The sequence below is a fragment of the Saimiri boliviensis genome, chromosome 5, assembly GCF_048565385.1.
Source record: "Saimiri boliviensis isolate mSaiBol1 chromosome 5, mSaiBol1.pri, whole genome shotgun sequence".
NCBI classification, from domain to species: domain Eukaryota; kingdom Metazoa; phylum Chordata; class Mammalia; order Primates; family Cebidae; genus Saimiri; species Saimiri boliviensis.
The window spans coordinates 1,682,778-1,700,432 of record NC_133453.1 but is presented as its reverse complement, the minus strand read 5'-3'; the positions used below and the strand labels follow the sequence as shown (position 1 = coordinate 1,700,432).

Genomic DNA, 17,655 nt, shown 5'->3' with positions numbered 1-17,655 from the left:
CTGCGGCTCAGACTTTGTTCCCCAAAGACACATCAGGTGGATTTTTTTCAAACACCTGTGAGTCATTTAATAATATCTACCTGAGAGAGATGGTTTGGGGCATCAAACCAGATCCGGGACCAAAAAGAACCTCTTGGAAATTTATTATTTTTTAAATGTTGAAATCCTACAGGCCACATTCTCTGACCACATTGCAATAAGTTAGATCCCAATTACAAAAGAGAGAAGACAGGAAAATATCAAAACACTTGGAAGCTTTTCAAAATCTTTCTTAACCCTTTGCTTAATGAAAAAATAAAGAATTATAACTGATACGCTTTGGCTCTATGTCCCCACTCAAATCTCATCTCAAATTGTAATCCCCATGTGTTGAGGGACCCTGTAATCCCCACGTGCCAAGCAAGGGAGGTGATTGGAGCACAGGGCAGTTTCCCCCATGCTGTTCTGGTGATAGTGAGTGAATTCTCCTGAAGTCTGATGGTTTTACAAGGGTTTGGAAGTTTCTCCTTCATTCTTCTCTCTCCTGCCATCTTGAGAAGAAGGTGCTTGCTTCCCGTTTGCCTTCTGTCATGACTGTAAGTTTCCTGAGGCTTCCTAGCCACGTGGAACTGTGAGTCTATTAAATGTCTTTCCTTTACAAATTATCCAATCTTGGTTATTTCTTTATAGGAGTATGAGAATGGACTAATACAGTAACAAAACCAGTGAAATCCTGGTAGCCACAATATCACATACAAAACACATGAGAAGAAGCTGACATTGTAATTAGAAGAAAATTCACACCTCTCAATACTCTAGTCATTAGAGAGAAATGAAATTCACTATTATGCATAACAGGAGCCCCAAAATAAATGTTGAGGAAGTGGGAGAATGTGTGTCTGTCTACCAAGATTTTCCATTTCTGCTGTTAATGTCCGTTGTATCATAACAGGTTACAAAGTCAAAAACAGGTGCCTTGAAAACAAACACTGTAAGATCTGAAAACTAAAAGAAGGGCAAGCATTCATGACCAGCCTGGGAAACAGTGAGACCATCCCTCAAACATAAACATCAAAGGAGGGAGGGAGAGGAAGGAAGGAAGGAAAGAAGAAAGGGAGGGAGGAAGGGAGGGAGGGGAAGGAAGGAAGGAAGGAGAAAAGAGGAAGGGAAGGAGGGAGGGAGGAAGGGAGAGGAAGGAAGAGGAAAGAAGGAAGGAAGGAAGGACACACCTGCATCAGGAGGGAACCTGCTACCTTGAAGGGAAGGACCCAGCCCTGGCAGGATTCATCACCTCCAGACTAAAGAGCCCTTGGACCCTGAGTAACCAGCAGCAGTAAGTGGGCAGTACTCACCTGCTTATTGAGGCCCAGAGCTGTGCTGGTTCAGCTGTGGTAGCTACAGGGCTGCAGGGAGAGGCCCCTTTTGCTTGAGAAAAGGAGAAGGAAGAATAAAGTGGATTTTGTCTTGAGCTCAGGCGCCGGCTTGGCGACAGCTGAGTAGAGCAGCAGGCGGTCTCCTGAGGTCCCTGATTCCAGGCCTTGGCTCCTGGATGGCGTTTCTGGACCTGCCCTGGGCCAGCAGGGAGCCAAGTGTCATGAAGGGTGAGCCCCAGGCCTGGTAGCATTCGCCACAAGCTGACTGAAGGGCTCTGGGGCCTTGAGTGGACATTGGCAGTAGCCAGGCCATACTCGCTGCAGGTCTGAGATTGGGATCACCCCACAGAGACTCCTCTGCTTGAGGAAAGCAGAGGAAAGAGTAGAAAGGACTGTCTTGTGGCTTAAGAGTCAGCTCAGCCACAACAGAATAGATCACCAAGTAGATTCCTAAGGTTCACAACTCCAGGCCCTGGCTCCCAGATGGCATCTTTGGACCAACCTGGGGCTGGGAGAAACCTGTCACCCTGAAGGGAAGGACACAAGCCTGGCCGGATTCATCACCTGCTGATTGGAGCCCATGGGTCTTGAGTAAGCACGGTAGCCAGGCAGTGGCCACTTCAGGCCTTGGGTGAGACCCAGTGCTTGCTGGCTTTGGGTCTGACACAGCACAGTCCCAGGTAGTGACCTCAGGAGTGTTTATGTTACTATCCTCCAGCTCCAGGCAGCTCAACATAGAGAGAGAGAGACTTTATTTGTTTGGAGGTAAGTAAGGGAAAATAACAAGAATCTCTTCCTGGTGATCGAGGGAATTCTCACAGATCTTACTCAAATCACCAAGGTGGTACCTCTGTGAGTCTTCAAGAGCCACAGCATTGCTGGGCTTAGGATGCCCCATAAAGCAGATATGTCTGCGGTGACCAAAGACTTAGATTACAACACACAAGTCCCTTTGAATACCTGGAAGGCCTTCCCAAAAAGGATGGGTACAAAGAAGCCCAGACTGACTGCAAACACTACAATAAATATCTCACTCTTCCATGCCAGACATGAACAAACATCTGTAAACATCAAGACCATCCAGGAAAACATGACCTCACCAAAAAACTAAATAAGGCACCATGAGTAATCCCGGAGAGACAGGGATATGTGACCTCTCAGGCAAATAATTCAAAATTGCTGTTTAAGGAAGCTCAATGACATCTAAGATAACACAGAGGAGGAATTCAGAATCTTAGCAGACAAATTCAACAGAGATTGAAGTAATTTAAAAGAATCAGGCAGAAATTCTGGAGCTGAAAAACACAACTGACATATTGAAGAATGCATCAGAGTATCTTAATGACTGACATGATCAAGCAGAAGAAAGAATTTGTGAGCTTGAAGACAGGAAATCTGAAAATACTTGAAGGACAAAAGATAAAAGAATAAAACAGAATGAGTCACACCTACAAGATCTAGAGAAAAGCTTCAAAAGAGCACACCTAAGAGATCATGGTAAAAAGTACATTCAAAGGGATCATAATAAAGTTCTCCAGAGAACTTCCCAAATCTGGAGAAAGATTATTAACGTATAAAAAGGTTATAGAATACCAAGCAGATTTAACCCAAATAATACTACTCCAAGACATTGAATAATCAAACTCCCAAAGGTCAAAGATAAAGAAAGAATCCTAAAGGCAGCAAAAGAAAAGAAACAACTAACATGTAGTGATGCTGTAATACATCTGACCGCAGACGTCTTTGTGGAAACCTTACAGGCCAGGAGAGAGTAACATGACACATTCAAAGTCATGAAGGGAAAAAACCCTTTTATTCCAGAATAGTACATCCAGTGAAAATATTCTTCAAACATGAAGAAGAAATAAAAACTTTTCCAGACAAACAAAGGCTGAAGGATTTCATTAACACCAGACCTGCCCTACAAGAAATATTAAAAGGGGTTCTTCAACCTGAAAGAAAAGGGTATTAATGAGTAATAGGAAATCATCTGAAGGTGCAGAGCTCACCGGTGATTGTAAGTACAAAGAAAAAAACAGAATAATGTAACACTGTAATTGTTGTGTGTAAACTAAATATATCTTGAGTATAAAGGCTAAAAGATGAACCTTCAAAAATAATAACTGCAACAACTTTTCAAGACATAGATGATATAAGATATAAATGGAAGCAACAAAAAGTGAAAAAGCAGGGGATCGAGTTAGTGTAGAGTTTCTATCAGTTTTCTCTTTGCTTGCTTGTTTTTGCAATCAGTGTTAACTTTTTTCCGTTTAAAAATAATGGCTTATACAATATGATTTGAGAGCCTTATGGTAACCTCAAATTAAAAAAATACAGCAGATGACTACAAAATAAAAAACAAGAAATTAAACATACCACCTGAGAAAATTAACTTCAGGATTGCGGAAGTCAGGAAGAAAGGAAAGAAGAAAGAGAAGACCACAAAACAACCAGAAAATGAAAAACAAAATGGCAGGAGTAAGCCCTTGCTTGTCAATAATAACATTGAATGTAAATGAACAAAACCCTCCAAAGATAGAATGGCTGAATGGATTAAAAAAAGAAAGAAAGAAAGAAAGAAAGACCCAGTGATCTGTTGCCTACAAGAAACACACTTCACTACAAAGACACACACAGACTGAAAATAAAGGGGCAGTGAAAGATGTTCCATGCAAATGGAAACCAAAAGAATGCAGGAGTAGCTAGACTTATATCAGACAAAATATATTTCAAGACAAAAACTATAAAAAGAGACAAAAAACATCATTATATAATGATAAGTGTGTAAATTCAGCAAGAGAAAATAATAACTGTAAATATATATGCACCAACACTGGCACATCCAGATATATAAAGCAAATATTATTAGAGCTTAAAAAGAGAGATAGACCCAATACAATAATAGCTAGAGACTTCAACACCCCACTTACAGTATTGAACAGATCATCCAGACAGAAAATCAGCACAGAAATATCAGACTTAAACTGCACTATAAACCAAATGGACCTAATAAATACTTACAGAATGTTTCATCCAATGGCTGCAAAATACACATTCTTTGCCTCAGCACATTAATCATTCTCAAAGATAGACCATATGTCAAGCCACAAAGCAAGTCTTAAAAAGCTGAAGTCATATCAAGTATCTGACCATGATGTAATAAAATAAGAAATCAATAATAAGAAGAGTTTGTATGAATGTGTAGGAATTTGCATCAAATTCCCCTTATTATTAATTATTTGAAAACTATACAAAAACATGGAAATTAAACAATATACTCCTGAGTGACCAGTAGGTCAATCAAGAAATTAAGAAGGAAATTTAAAATTGTCTTTAAATAAATGAAAATGGAAACACCAAACCTGTGAGATACAGTGAAAACAGTACTAAGAGGAAGTTTATAGTAATAAGCACTAACACCAAAAAAGTAGAAAAAACTTCAAACAAGGATGCAAGGATGGTTCAACATGCACAAATCTAATGAAGCATCTTAAAGAACTAGAAAAGAAAAAGCAAACCAAGTCTAAAATTACTAGAAAAAAAGAAAAAATAAGATCAGAGCAGAAATAAGTGAAATTGAAACAAAAGAATACAAAAGATCAATGCAACAAAAGTTGTTTAAAAAAATAGGTAAGCAAAATCAACAAGCCTTTAGCACAGCTAAGCAAAAAGGGAAATGATCCAAATAAATAAAATCAGAAATAAAAAAAGGAGACATTACAACCAATTCTGCAGAAATTCAGTGGATTTTAGAGGCTACTATGAGCAAATCGATGCCAATAAATTGAAAAATCTAGAAAAAAATGGAACAGATAGACCTATGGAACAGAATAGGGAACCAGAAATAAATTCATACATCTATAGTAAACTAATTTTTAACAAAGGTGCCAAGCACATACACTGGGGAAAGGACAATGTCTTCAACAAACAATGCTAGGAAAACTGGATATCCATATCCAGAAGAAAAAAATCTAGATCTCTATCTCTTAGTACATAAAAGCAAACTCCTAGACATGTACAACCTACCAAGATTGAACCATGAAGAAGTCCAGAACCTGAACAGAACAATAACAAGTAACAATAATAAAAAGTCACACAATAAAAGAAAAATCAAGGACCTGATGGCTTCACTGCTAAATTTTACCAAATATTTAAAGAAGAACCATACCAATCCTACTCAAGCTATTCACAAAAATAGAGGAGGAAGGAGTACTTCCAAACTCATTCTATGAGACCAGTATTACCCTGATACCAAAACCAGATCAAGTGAAGTCCAGGGATGCAAGGATGGTTCAACATATGCAAATCAATCAATGTGATATATCAGACCAACAGAATGAAGGACAGAAACCATATGATCATTTCAGTCGGTACAGCTGGTATCATAATGTGAAAAAACTGAAAGCCTTTCCTCTTAGATCTGGAAGAAGACAAGGATGCCCACTTCCACCACTGTTATTCAATATAGTACTGGAAGTCCTAGCTACAGCAATCAGACAAAGAAAAAATAAAAGGCATCCAAATTGGAAAGGAAAAGATAATATGGTCTTATGTTTAGAAAAACCTGAAGAGCCCACCAAAAAACAAAAATGGTTAGAACTGATAAACAACTTCAGTAAAGTTGCAGGATACAAAAGTTTTAAAAAGCCAGTAGCATTTCTAGGTGCCAACAGTGAACAATCTGAATAAGAAATCAAGAAAGTAATCCCATTTACAATAGCTACAAATAAAATAAAATACCCAGGAATAAACTTAACCAAAGAGTTGAACGATAACTGCAATGAAAACTCTAAAGCATTGATGCCAGAAATTGAAGAAGACACCAAAAAAATGGAAAGCTATACCATGCTAATGGATTGGAAGAATCAATATTAAAGAAGTGTTCGTGCTGCCCAAAGCAATCTGCAGATTCAATTCAGTCTCTATCAAAATACCAAGATGTTCTTCACATATATATAAAAAATAATCCTAAAATTTACGTGGAACAACAAAAGACCCAAAATAGCCAAAGCTGTCCTGAGCAAAAAGAATAAAACTGGAGGAACCCCATTACCTGACTTCAAATATTGTGACAGAGATATAGTAACCCAAACAGCATGATACTGGCATGAAAACAGACACGTAGACCTACAGCACGAAATAGAGAAACAGAAATAAATTCACACATGTGCAATGACCTCATTTTTTACAAAGGTGCCAAGCGCACACACTGGGGAAAGGACAGTCTCTTCAACAAGCAATGCTGGGAAACCCGGATATCTATATCCAGAAGGAAAAAATGTAGACCTCTATCTCTCACTACATAAAACTAAAAAAATCAAAACAAAATGGATTAAAGACTTAAATCCAAGACCTAAAACTATGAAGCTACTAATAGGCAACATTAGGGAAACTCTCCAGGATCTTGGACTGGACAAAGATTTCTTGAGAAATACCCCACAAGCACAGAAACGGACAAATGGGATCACATCAAGTTAAGAGGCTTCTGCACAACAAAGAAACCATCAACACAGTGAGGAGACAACCCACAGGGTGGGAGACAACATTTGCGAACTACCCATCCCACAAGGGACTAACAACCGGAATATGTAAGGAGCTCAAACAACTCAACAGGAAGAAAAAGTCTAACAATCCAATTTAAAAATGGGGAAAAGATCCGAATACGCATTTCTCAAAAGAAGGCGTACCAATGGCAAGCAGGGCTATACAAAGGTGCTCAATACCATTGATCATCAGAGAAATGCAAACCAAAGCTACAATGTGATAGCTCACCCCAGTTTAAGTGGCTTCTATTCAAAAGATAAACAATAGCGAAGGCTGGTGAGGACGTGGAGAAAAGGGAAGGCGTGTACACTGTTGGTGGGAACATAAATTAGTACAACCACGATGGAGAACAGTTTGGAGGTCTCCCAAAAAACTAAGAGTAATACAGCTATATGACCCAGTAATCCCAGTGCTAGGTGGATGCCCAAAACGAACGAAATCAGCCTAACAATGAGGTATCTGCACTACCACACTTACTGCTCACGATGGCCAAAATTTGTAAGAAACCTGTGTCTATCAGCAGATGAACAGATAAAGAAGATAGGGTGCGTAGACACACCATGGAGCACTATCCAGCCACAAAAAAGAATGAGACCCAGTCATCTGCTGCAGTGTGGCTGGAACTGAGGTCATTCTGTCACGTGAATTAAGCCAGGCACAGAAAGACAGAGTCTGCGTGTTCTCACTTATTTGTGGGAGCCCAGAATGAACACAACTGAATGATGGAGACGGAGTAAAATGATGGTTACCACAGGCAGAGAAGGGTAATGGGCGTGGCGGGGAGCAGTGGGGACGGGTCATGGGTACAAAAATACCGTGAAATAGAATGAATAAGAGCTAGTGTTTGATGGCATAATGGAGTAACTGAAGTGAACAGCAGAGTAAATGCAGTGAAGTTGAAGGTTTAAAAATAACTACAAGAATATAATTAGATTGTTTGTAACACAGAGAAAGGGTAAGTGCTTGAGGTAATGGACACCCATTTAGCCTGAGTGATTACTACACATGCATGCCTGTATCCACGTATCTCATGTGCCCTATAAACACATACATTTATTATGTACCCATAAAAGTTTTTCAAACAATATTGCAACAGACTTTGGTGTATAATTTCTCGGAAAGTAATGTTGCCCTATCCACAAACTAATTTTCTAGGAAAATACAAATCACCAAAGATGGCTCTTGAGAAATAAGAAACCTGTTAAGTTTTATACTATTACAAAATTGAGAGCTACTTTTAAAATTCCCCTTAAAAGACTCCTGTCAAGTTACGAATAAGTCTACAGTTTTAAATCACATGGCCTGGTGATACCAAACCAGGCCAAACACACACACGAAAAAACTAAAGACAAATTTCCCTCATGAGGAAATATACAAAGCCAAAGTTGAAATTCAGCGGTTTGTTAAAATAATTATGCACGGTGAACAAGCACTAATAGACCTGGAAATGTGATGACATCTATTCCCAAAAGTCGTCTTATAAAGAGATCATGGCGACCCTGTGAGCTGGCAATCCCAACCTCACCCTCCTTTTGCATTTTCCGCAGCCATTTGACAGGTCACGCAGGTGAGACCTAAGCAGAAATCCTTTTAGTGGGGCATCCAGGGAAGTCTTTTATTTTCTTGATAACAAGGAACAACACACTTCTTTCGCCCTTCACTCTCCTTCCTCTTCTGCCTTTGTGGAATGCGGAGATGATGCCTGGAGTTGCAGCAACCACAGTGTAACAAAGAGGACAAATGTCTCACGCTCAATCTAGCATCACAAAATAAGACACAAGGATCCAAGATCCTTGAAGGCATTGTTGGTCAGCCAGGGAAGGCTTTTCTCCATTTTATTTTGTATCTTATTTGTGTATCTATATTTAAATATCATATTAATAATCTATTGTTATATATTTAAAATATTTATATTTGTCTTATTTTCACAAGAGCAATATATCACTTTTAGGATAAGCCACTGTTCATTTTTCTGTCACTTACATTCTTAACTATTAATTTTTTATTCAACCAATACCTGTTGACTGTTGAATATTTATTGTGAACAGAGGGTTTACAGTTTTGCATCTTGAAAGAACTACGAGAGCATTTAATGAAGTCAGTTCCCTGTTTCTAAACCCTTCATAAAAAACATCGGTCTTCACTGATGAATTGAAAACAGCTCGGCTGTTCTGTAACCAGAGGAACAAAGTTTTCATTCTGTAAAGTTCAGGTTAAGGCAACAGCAGCCTCCATCACCACTGCTGTTGAAGCAGGTGTTAGAGGGGGTGACGTGAGCAACCGAACCCCGCAGTGAGGTCACAGCTGCAGGTGTGGGACGGGCCCCTGGCCACAGGGCTGCTCCCCGGGCGGCGTCCGGAATCCAGCTACTCCTGAATCGGCCCGTTGGCAATGCACCTGCCCCACAGGGCCACACCTCTGAACCCCTGGGCGGTTAGTCGAGGTTGGATCTGGCTGTTCTTGCCCAAGCCGGGATGTACCTCCTGCCCTCCGGTCCCTCAGCACAATTGAGATTGGGCTGAATCTTGCCACGTGTCCAAGAGAAAAAGGGACTCTGTGCACAGAAACCACAGAATCCTAAGGGCCACCTTCCTCCCGGCTCTGACCTCTGCACTGGCTGCTTCCAGCCCCTGACCGTCGCCTCTGGTGGTTTCCAAAGCATCCCGCCTGGGTCCCTGTCCCAGTCTGCAGGCACCTCTAAGGAGCCCTGGGCCCACAGCCCATGGAATCACAGCATCTGGTCCAGTGAATGTTGGAGCGAGGTGTGACTGAGGGTGGCCGTCCGATAAGGGAGATGTGGTGGGAGACGTGGTGGGAGATGTGGCATCCAGGACTGAGGAGCAACTGCGGAGTCACAGCTTCGGGCGGGAGGGTCCTGGGCTCCACACGGGCCATGAGGACAGGACCGGGGGAGACCCTGCGGACAGCAGAATGGAAAACGGAGTGACCGCAAAGTTGGCAAAGACTGGGAAACCCTCAGGTGGACCTGAAACTGAAGACGTGCCCTTGCACAGTCCCCACGGGCCCCCAGGAGTGGGTGGCTACAGACCCCACAGCAGAGCCAGGCACCGGCACACAGCAGCCCTGGAGTGGAGAGGCCCTGCCCGGAGGTGCCCTGGCCATCCCCCGATGCCCACGCCCACGCCTGGAGGCGCCTGAGCAGGTCCCCGCAGTGCCTGGCATGCCTGCCACACCTGGACACACCCTGGATGTGCCTCGCATGGCTGCAAGCTCAGACCTGTCCCTCCTGCAAAAGCCACATCTTCCTCATTGGATGGCCACCCTCAGTCACACCTCACCGAACATTCGCTGGGCCAGACGCTGTGCTTGATGTCTCTTTCCAAATGTGTGATATATTTCAGAAAACTCACATAAAAGGCTCACCAGTGATTTGAAAACAACTGATTTTCGCTACAACTAGGAAAAGACTCCCTTGAAGTCCCCTCCACTTGGAAAAAAGAATCAGCTCATCTTTTTGAGTCTGAAACAGCAGAGCAGCAAGCCCTACAGTTGTGCTTGCAGAATACAGCATTTGTCTCATGACCTGAACTCAGACTTTGTCCCCAGCATTTGATTAAAATGCACAGGCAGAGCTGTGTGTGGCTCAGCAGAGAGCTAGTCCCAGAGCACCACCGCCTCGCGTCTCTGGGTGCGTCTGTGGCTGTGTCTAGGGGTGAAGGGAGGAAGGAAATCGCTTGAATTAAGCTCCTGAGAGACTGGGAGTGCTAGCAGGACTGGGGACACAGCAGAGCTGTTGGCCTGTTCTCATCACACTGAAGCAGGGGGCTTCCCGCCTGTTTGTGGGCACCGTACCCTGCACCACACTGATGAGGGGCCGCGGAGTGTGCCCTGGCAACAGCCCTTGCTTCTGCCCGTCTCTGTGCCTCCTGGCAGCAGGGCCAGCCTCCTCGGCAAGCATCTGCTGGCCCACTGATGGCAGAGGCTGGGCAGGCTGGCAATGCCACGGCTGGGAACCACGGTGAAACGGAGAGGGCCTGACCGAGGCACAATGTTTGGAAGCCCTATTTCTAGTCTTTATTGTTTTTTATTATTTCTGGTCTTTGTTGTTTTTTATTGTTTCTGTTCTTTAGAAGTAAAGAATCTAATCTGAGCAAAATAGACTTCAGATTGGAAATGGGGGATTTTCTGGGCAGCCCCCATGAGTCCCTGCTCCTCCAGCTCTGGGGGACGCCCACCTGTCAGAGGAATGCAACAAACAGAGCGACCACGTGGGGCTCCAGGATGGAGGCCTGGTGAGAGCCAAGAAGTCCAGGCGTTGACAGGGACATGTGACACAGCAGTGACCCTGTGTGCTGGGGACGATCAGCAGTGACCCTGTGCACTGGAGATGGTCAGCAGTGACCCTGTGCGCAGGAGACAGTCAGCGGTGACCCTGTGCACTGGGGACGGCCAGCTGTGACCCTATGCGCCGGGGATGGTCAGCGGTGACCCTGTGCGCTGGGGATGGTCAGAGGTGACCCTGTGCGCTGGGGACAGTCAGAGGTGACCCTGTGCACCGGGGATGGCCAGCGGTGACCCTGTGTGCCGGGGACTGTCAGAGGTGACCCTGTGCGCCGGGGACGGTCAACGGTGACCCTGTGCGCTGGAGACGGTCAGCGGTGACCCTGGGCGCTGGGGACAGCCAGCGGTAACCCTGTGTGCTGGGGACGGTCAGTGGTGACCCTGTGCACCGGGGATGGTCAGCGGTGACCCTGTGCACTGGGGAAGGTCAGCGGTGACCCTGTGTGCTGTGGGGGTAGCAGCCGCTGTTGGGCCCCTCCCTCTTGGGGCTGGTAGAAGGAGCCATTCCCTGAGCAGCCCTGTCCTGCACAAAGGCAGCCACCCACAGCAGAGCACCCTGGCACCCGGGAGGGGTGAATGCAGAGGAATAGCGAAATGCCACATGTGGTCAGACAAGCAAGTCTTCCTGGAGCTGACCAATGCTCCAGGAAAGACGGATGTGGGGTGTAGAAAGGTGTGGAACGTATGAGTTGGGGAGCCTGTGGAAGGGGTGCCACATAGAAGCACCGTCTACCTTCCATCAGAGGCACTGGGTGGGCATCCCCGCTTCAGCCAGCGTGATCTGTCACCGACGGGCCCCCAGCACCACCACCCGCTCAGCAGCCTCAGGACGGGGTGCTCAGCCCTGGCCACACACTGGGGTCATCTGGGAAGGTTAGAACAACCTGCTGACCCTGGAGCCGCAGCCCCAGTGGGCTTGGCTCAGCCTGTCTGGGTTTCAAGAGCTCCTGGGCAGATTGCAGGTCCAGGCAAGGCCAGGGCCGCTGCACAGGAGCAAAAGGCACTTGGAACAACACAGGGTTGATGTCCGAGGGACCCAGGGGCCGCCAGCTTGGAGGAAAACAGGCCCTGAGGCTGCATCAGCCACTGCTCCGACTTCCCTTCGAACAATGTGGCACCTGACCCACCACCTGCAGCTTCAGCCGCAGGCCTGGCCCAGCCCCAGCGCCTCCCTCGGCCCCACCAGCCTGCGTGGCCTCCCAGTGAACAGTTCAACTCCTCAGCAAGCTTCCCACGGTCGGCCACTCACAGCCTGGCCCTGGGGGCAGGGCTTGGTCCTCCCATGCCAACAGCGTGGCTCAGTGCCACATCCAGGGCCTGCCTTGCTACCCCCAACCAGCCAAGGTGACGAGGGCTGCAAAAGCCACCTGACCTGGGTGGGGGTGGGGGGAGGAGGGGAATGCTTTTCATCCTTGGGTGTTCCAAGGTGTGGGATGAGCCTGAGCCACAGAGAAGCCACTGAGTGGCTGGCTGGTTTCCAGAGGGGCAGGTGAGCCACAGAGAAGCCACTGGGAGGCCGGCTGGTGTCCAGAGGGGTGGGCGAGCCACAGAGAAGCCACTGGGAGGCTGACCGGTGTCCAGAGGGGTGGGCGAGCCAGCAGGATGCCCACCCTGAGATGGCAGAAACCAAAAGGCATGGACATATGGGAACCCCTGGCACAGGGAGGAATTTTTAAAATGTGTTTTTGGCAGGGACAGCAAGGTCCCCTTCAGGCCCATATGCAGCCACGGGCAAGGCTCCGCCTGGCACAGCCTGCAGCTCTGTCGGCCTGGCCAGGTAGGGCTTCTTGGTTTTAAGGACGAATGAGTGACTGAATCCAAGAATCCAATGGAATCTAGTCAATCAAATATTTTAATTAAACTGTGGTTGATTTTTATTTTAAGGCAACAAAAAATGGTCAGCAATTACTTCAAAAGACTAGAAACTGGGCACAGCGGCTCACATCTGTAATCCCAGCACTTTGGGAGACTGAGGTGGGCGGATCACCTGAGGTCAGGAGTTCAAGACCAGCCTGGACAACATAATGAAACCCCATCTCTACTAAAAGTAGGAAATTGGCTGGGTGTGGGGGCGTGGTGGTGCCTGCCTATAATCCCAGATACTTGGGAGGCTGAAGCAGGAGAATCACTTGAACCAGAGAGGCAGAGGCTGCAGTGAGCTGAGATCACACTGTTGCACTCCAGCCTGGGCAACAGAGAGAGATTCCGTCTCAAAAAAAAAAAAAAAAAAGACTGCATTCTGGGATCGTTTCTACAGCTGGTTCCCAGAGAAGTTTCTGTGGCCGTGCAGAGCGTGGCAAACCGCAGGGAGGTGGCACAGCGTTCCCTCCCGAGCAGGCGCCCTGTCCCATCGATGCCGTTCACCACTGATGACTGTTCCTCTCTTCCTCCGAGAGCGCAAGAGGGGAGGATGAGGGCTGAGAGGTTTATCTTACTTGTTTTAAAAAAAGCCTAGAAACTGAAAATATCATCACCCAGCTGCCTCTGCAGTCCTGCTTCTGAACACACAGGAACACGGTTTGCTCTAGTTAAACTTGGGTAATTTCACTCACTTGCTTCTTGCCAGAGAACAGCACTTTCTTAATGAAGAGACGAATCCCCTAGGCTTGGCTGCCAGGGTTTTTGCTTTTCAGCCAAGTTCATCACCAAGTGCTTTGGTGGCAAGTGCCCTGGAGGCAGGAGGCCAGAGGTCCGGCGTGGACGGGTGGGGTGAGCTGAGGTCCTTCCCTCCTGGGGTCCCAGAGGAAACACGAAGCCCTGCCCCAAGTGATAGGGGGGACTTTACTGAGGTGTGGCTGGGTGTGGGGGTCAGAAGGCGCCCCAGAAACTCAGGTTCTGAAGGGGTGGTGGCCTTGGTCCTCTCTGAACTGATGGGCAGGTGGAGGGGCTGCTGCTGCGCTGTGTGAGGAGGGCGGCAGCGCAGTAGCCAGGGAATGGCTGAAGCCTGCCCAACCCCCCACCCCCCACCCTCCACAGCCCCCACAACCCTAGCCCCCCACCCCCATCCTCCACACCCCCACCCCCACACCCCCACCCCCACCCTCCACACTCCCAACCCCCCACACCCCCACCCACCCAGATCCCCCACACCGCTACCTCCCCACCCCACCCCCTATACCCCCCACACCCCTACACCCCAACCCCCACCCACACCCCGCTACCCCACACCCCACACCCCGCTACCCCACACCCCACACCCTCACCCCACCCCCCACCCCCCTCCCGTGGTCTATCACAGCTGGAGTCTCTTCGGCCATGGCTCTGGCATTTGGATGTGGTCCGCAGCGTCCGCAGGCTCTCGGATCCGGCGCCATGAGGAGCAGCTGGAGTCGCCGCGCCTCACGCCGGGGATCTGAGGGTCTGGAGAACTGGCCCCCTGCTCTTCATGGGCCTCACACACCCTGCCTGGCTCTGGCCAGCTGGGGCCCACGGCGGAAGGCCGGGCCCAGATCCTGCCTCTGCCGCCTCAGCCCAGGCTGATGTCTCGGGGGACCCAGTGACTCTTCTCCAGCCCCGCGTCCCGGGTCCAGCAAGCCTGGTGGAGCAGGTTCCAGTCCCGCCGCCCTCCGGCCAGAGCCGCCTGCGGCCGGAGTGAGCTGGGCCAAGGGCCAGTGGCCTGCCCGCCTCCCACCCCGCGGGCACAGGAAGGAAGGGCTCCAGTCCCCTCTTCCGGGTGGGATTCACCTCTTCATTAAGAAAGTGCTATTCTCTAGCAAAAACCAAGTGAGCGAAACTACTCAAGTTTAACCATGGGGCACGTGGGCAGGATTCCCCAGCTCTCCCGGTCCTGTGCCCTCCAGCTAAGTCTTTGCTTCCAGCACGAATAGAGCTGGGGGATGAGCCCCTCTCAGCCACCACACCCTGGAGGTGACAAGGACCCATCACTGGCCCCTCCAAGGCCACCGTTGGGCCTTTCCCCACGACGGGAGGGCTCCAGCATAGCTCCTCGCTGGGTTTCCCACGGTCAGCAGCTCAGAGCCTGGCCCCGGGGGTGGGGCTCGGACTCCCCTGACAGCAGTGGGAGCGACCGAGCCGACCTTGTTTCCTGACCCAGAGACCACAGGTGAGGGTGTGACAGCGCACAGCAGCCACTCGGGGAACTTGGAGCTCTGTGGTGGTTCTGGGAGTGACGGCAGGAGGAGGGGATGAATGAAGGGAGCTTCAGAGGGTCACCACGCCGCTGTCAAGCCCAGAACCTTCCACAGGCACAAAGCCCAGGGAACACCCAGTGTCCTTGGGGGGAGACGCCCGCTGCCGCCGGCCCTGAACACAGACAGGCTGAGGGAAGTATTGACAGGCTTCTACGGCTCTTGAATATTAACAGCTCTCAGAGGCCAAAAGATCTCTTCAAGTGAATTTTTCAGGTAAAAGGACAAGGGAGGCACTGGGCAAGGAACTATTTGTGACATTAAACACAAAAGATTCGAATCTGGGATGCACAAGCCCCTGATGTCTCAGCAAAGACCAATGGCTCAGAGGAGAATGAGGCAGGCGGCCAACGGCCAGCGGTCATCCGGAGACGCCGGCCTGGCCAGGAGGCAGGGGAGGCGGGGAGGTGACAGTGGACAGTAGGGGCAGGAGAATGGAGGCCGGGGGAGGCAGGGGCAGGAGAGTGGAGGCCAGGGGAGGCAGGGGCAGGAGTGTGGAGGCTGGGGAGGCAGGGGCAGGAGTGTGGAGGCTGGGGAGGCAGGGGCAGGAGTGTGGAGGCCGGGGGACGCAGGGTCAGGAGAATGGAGGACAGAGGAGACAGCAGCAGGAGTGTGGAGGCTGGGGGAGGCAGGAGCAGGAGTGTGGAGGCTGGGGGGAGGCAGGGGCAGGAGTGTGGAGGCTGGAGAGGCAGGGGCAGGAGTGTGGAGGCTGGGGGAGGCAGGGGCAGGAGTGTGGAGGCCGGGGGAGGCAGGGGCAGGAGTGTGGAGGCCGGGGAGGCAGGGGCAGGAGTGTGGAGGCCGGGGGAGGCAGGGGCAGGAGTGTGGAGGCTGGGGGGAGGCAGGGGCAGGAGTGTGGAGGCCGGGGAGGCAGGGGCAGGAGTGTGGAGGCCGGGGAAGCAGGGGCAGGAGTGTGGAGGCTGGGGAGGCAGGGGCAGGAGTGTGGAGGCTGGGGGGAGGCAGGGGCAGGAGTGTGGAGGCCGGGGAGGCAGGGGCAGGAGTGTGGAGGCCGGGGAGGCAGGGGCAGGAGTGTGGAGGCCGGGGAGGCAGGGGCAGGAGTGTGGAGGCCGGGGAGGCAGGAGCAGGAGAGTGGAGGCTGGAGGTGTCGGGGTGGGACGCCTGCTTCTATCAGAAGCACAAGGGTGCACAGCCCACAGAGGTAACTGCACGATTTCTGTCCCAATGATGCGTACCCTGCTGACACGGCTACGGACCCAGACATTCCGTTTTAGGACTATCTGTGGACACACGCATTCCACAGTTTGCCGTGGCTGTGACAGATCGGACATTGCCTTCGGGACACGGCTGTGAGCAAAACAGACAAAATCTTCAACCTGGTGGGCTGGCCATGGACAGAGCTTACATCGAAGGGCGTCCGGGAGGGAACGCAGAGTCAACGTCACGGACAGCGCAGCAGCGCCGCTGTGCACACGCCCACGGAAACGCGTCACTGCCCTGCGTGGGGCTGAAGTGAATGAGCTACTTCTACTCTGACACACGTCTCTAAAACACATAGTACCTTAGAAAGCCAAGACACGTGTGTGTTAAACTAAGGTTATGTTTATATGCACACAACCTTCAACATATGCAAATGTGTCAGGAAAAAACCCGTCTTATGGTTGAGGGTGACAACTCTGAAAAGAGCAGAAGAGGGGGCCCCGTGAGCTCCGCCCTGCGCTTCAGCACCCAGCCCCGGCCCCAGCCTTCGCCCCAACAGCTAAGCACTGGCTCCCAGTCTGAACAGAGGGGCCCAGCCCTGCTGCGGGTGCCGGCGCCGGGCCCCAGGCCTCTCCTTTCGCTGCTTCTGTTTCTCCCAGTTCCTCACCCCTCTTCTCTGTCCCCCTGTGCCCCAGCCTCCCTGTCTCACTTCCTGGGTGCCCCCCAGGGCCAGGCCGTATGTCTCATGGTGGAACCCTGAGACGAACAGACCCAGGCCAGGGCAGGAGACAGGCAATGGGGTCTGCCTGGGGAAGGGGTGGCCTCTGCCTCAGCCTCGAGAACAAGGTGCTTCGAGCGGGGCAGAACAGGGCCTCAGTCAGGCAGGGTGGCATGGCCCCGACGCTCCTTCTGAGCTCGCTGGGCGCGGCAGGGGCTGGGCTGCGGGCCTGGGAGCTGCCCTCCAGCTCTCCTTCCAGTGTCCTCGCTTTTTAACGTAACTGTCTTGAGCTGTCATTTAATTATCAGATAGTAATCGGTTACACTGGGAATTGTTTCTGGCCCGAATCATCTCCCTTTGAGCAGAGTGCTTTCTCGTGTTGGTCAGAACACCGTCCCCTTAGACTGTGGCTGTGATTAATGGAAGCGGGGAGAGG

At 49.4% G+C, this 17,655-nt stretch overlaps 1 long non-coding RNA gene and 1 pseudogene across 1 annotated transcript in view; both read left to right on the top strand.

The window, feature by feature from the left end:
* LOC120364335 (uncharacterized) overlaps positions 1–17,655 on the top strand; it is a 47,778-nt gene that overhangs the window by 12,035 nt on the left and 18,088 nt on the right. The window lies entirely within an intron of this gene.
* Positions 13,427–13,624, top strand: LOC120364522 (small nucleolar RNA U3; annotated as a pseudogene).